Here is a 3151-nt window from a genome sequence, read left to right as displayed (position 1 = left end):
CCCACCTTCCAAAGGTAGGGGAGAAAAAATGGTAAGTAGGACAAGAGGATATGGACCTGTTTGAAGTCGTTCTTTGGGGGCGATTCCAATCCCCATTTGTCAGGATACCAGCAGTCTACTTCAGTAGTGTCAGGTTACCAAATATGAATCAGCAGTGGTGGCCCAATCCAGGAGAAACAGCCAGGCTTCTGCCAAACAAAACCAGCATGAGTCAGCGGGAGTGACCGGAACCAACCAGGACTCCAGGAGAAGTTCTCTGCCTTGCCTCTCTCAATGAAGTGAAGATCAGTGAAGACTCCAGACCAATGAAGTGTTGCAAGGCTACTTCTGCAAGCATCCCATCACTTTCCATTGAGTTCTATTTATCTCTCCAAACATCACATGTCCTCTCCAGGGTCTGCTTCAGCAAGTCTGTGTATCGCATGACACAACCAGAACCTCCACTTGAGCGCTCCCTGAATTCCTGACATTGATCATTCGTGGCTTTACCAGTTGTTTTATTCTTTTACGAACAGTTCTCAACTGTGTTATTTTTACCTTCCTCTCCCCTGTAGTCTTACCACATTTCCCTCTTTTGTTGGCCCTTGCAACAGAGTTTACTTTGCTCTTCCTGGTTAATTTAATTTGTGCAGACTCCTGGCTGTAAATAGTTTTCTCTCTGTGTGATCTTACAGTGATTACTATGACCTCCTAATCCTCAGTGGCAGCATCCCAGGTGACATCTTTGAGATGCTCTGCCACTCAATCCTTTTCTCTGTGTACATTATCCATTTATGCTTCAATCCCACAAAGTAGTTTACAATCTTCTTCAATTGTCTGCTTTCTCTGAAGTAGCAAAATTATCTTTGACTACTGCAACCATTACAAGTGACTATTGCTTCTAATGCAAGATACTCCTCTTTTCTTTTCCATTATACTTTTCGTTTTTAGTAATGAACTTTACTATGTAAAATAAAATCATGAAAATCATGTCCATCCTACATTACAATGTTTGTGCTGCCATGTTCCCTTATAAACTGCATATTCAACCCAACAAAACATGGACTGCAATCATCCTCCAAATGTCTGTATCCCACACCTATTAGCAAGGGTGGAGTTTTCTTTAGTAGATTATTGTTTCTCCTTGCTCCTTGCCTCCTGATTAACCCAATTGTCACCAGAGAGGCTTTATCCAGCAACTGATGGAAACAGATACAGAGACCCACAGGGGAAGAGTTAAAGAGGTTAAGAACACCACAAGAAACCCCACAGAATCAACTGACCTGGGCTCACCTGGGCTCACAGACCCTGAGCCACCAACCAGGGAGCATGCTTGGGACTGATCTAGGCCCTCTGCATATATATTACAGTTGTGTAGTTTGGTCTTCTTGTGGGACTCCTAACAATGGAAGGAGGGACTGCCTCTCACTCTTTTGCTGCCTTTAGGGACCCTGGTCCCCATACTGAGTTGTCTCCTCCAGTCTTAATATGAGGGGAGGCGCCTAGTCTTACTGCAACTTGCTATGCCCTGTTTGGTTGATGTCCCTGGGAGGCCTGCCCTTTTCTGAAGAGAAATGGAGGAATGGATGAGGAGGGCATTATACTCTTTTAAAATGGAATTAACTCTCCCATTACTCATCATTTAAGATACAAACTACGTGACTCCCAATTCTATTATATAATTATAGACAACCAGAGAGCTCCTTGGTATATATGTATATTTTATCCCATAAAAAAATACACATTTTTTTCCTATATAAATATAATTAAAATCTTCATTTTTTTTTTTACAAATTTTCCAGGGTATTTACATGCCATTCAATATATAATTTATATTTGTCTCTTTTTTGTGGTTGGGAATCAAACTCAAACCTTTCAGTATGCTAGCTGAGTACCCTACAACAGAGACACACACCCAGCCTCTGCTTTGCCTTTAAATAATGTTATTGATAGCTTTTCACATATATGTTTCAAAGTTCTTATTGGAGACATTTTTTAAAACACATGGAAGTGTGCCTCATGTATGTATCATCTAGATTTGATGCTTCTCAGCTCAGGACCAGTCCTTCTGTACACAGATCTGTAGCTACCAGGGTTATAAAGTTTCACCTGTCTACACTATTTATAATGACTTTATAGTATTCAACTGTGTGAATGGGTTACTCTTTATATATATTCAGAGAAAATCCCTTGTTAGGCAGATATCTTTCCTCCTTTCTCTGTTCTCTTTCCCTTGGTGAACATGTGTGTGTGTGTGTGTGTGTGTGTGATTGGAAGTTAAACCTAAGCCCCATGCACACTAGATAAATGGTCTGTCATTGAGCTGCACCCCAGGCTGGACACCATCATTGTTGTCTTTCAAATGATAACACTGCAATTGCTATACTCATGGGTTGTTAGTTTTTTTTTTTTTAATGGGGGTTAGTTTTTGAGACACATAATTTCTCTATGTGGCTTTGGTTATCTTTAAACTCACTCTGTAGACCAGGCTGGCCTCAAACTCAGAGATTTGCCTGTCTTTGCCTCCCAAGTGCTGAGAATGAAGATGTGTGTCCCATCTGCCAGACGACCATGTTTTTTAATTACTGAAAAGCCTAAACCTTTTCACATTGTGGACACTGTTCTTTTATTTTTAGCCTCTCATTTTGTAATAGAGAAGGTTGTACTATCCCCATTTTATACGTAGGAATTATAGAACCTAGTGGAAAACTGTTGGTAAAGTAGTATCGTAAGAGCTAAAACCCAGAGCACTTGAGTGTACTTAGCTCATTTGAACCTGAACCATCCCAGCTTGCGTTATCCGTATGTGGGCTAGGAATATACTGCTATAAAAGGTTCTGTGTAATATGAACACCCATTAATATATTTAGTGGTAGGCTAGATGTGTTACTACTCCATTTTTATATAAATATACTGGAACAAAAGTTATTCCTTTTTACTGACAAAGAATGAAAACTTGCTATATTAAAGAAATTATCATTTCACCATTCATAAATACTGAAATCTGGGGTCTAATTTAGATCTTGCCTCCAAATCCATGGCTTTCCCTCTTTTCCTTTCTACTTCTCCCTTAATATTTCATAGACCACTTTTTATTTAATTAAAAATAGCTTATGCTCTAAGATCAAGAATTGACAAATGGGACCTCATAAAGTTGCAAAGCTTCTGTAAG

General features: G+C 39.6%; 1 protein-coding gene and 1 long non-coding RNA gene across 12 annotated transcripts in view; one reads left to right on the top strand and one right to left on the bottom strand.

The window, feature by feature from the left end:
• Positions 1-3151, top strand: part of Plekhh2 (pleckstrin homology, MyTH4 and FERM domain containing H2) — a 106210-nt gene that overhangs the window by 31266 nt on the left and 71793 nt on the right. The gene's annotated exons all lie outside the window — the stretch shown is intronic.
• Positions 1-3151, bottom strand: part of LOC116080824 — a 33664-nt gene that overhangs the window by 27660 nt on the left and 2853 nt on the right. For all 4 annotated transcript variants that reach the window (XR_004114623.1, XR_004114622.1, XR_004114620.1 and 1 more), the window contains exon 2: positions 57-188. This is a non-coding gene — a long non-coding RNA (uncharacterized LOC116080824). The remainder of the gene's footprint in view (positions 1-56; positions 189-3151) is intronic.

The sequence above is a fragment of the Mastomys coucha genome, unplaced genomic scaffold, assembly GCF_008632895.1.
Source record: "Mastomys coucha isolate ucsf_1 unplaced genomic scaffold, UCSF_Mcou_1 pScaffold6, whole genome shotgun sequence".
Classification (NCBI taxonomy): Eukaryota; Metazoa; Chordata; class Mammalia; order Rodentia; family Muridae; genus Mastomys; species Mastomys coucha.
The sequence above is the reverse complement of the archived record's forward strand: the minus strand, read 5'-3'. Positions and strand labels throughout refer to the sequence as shown.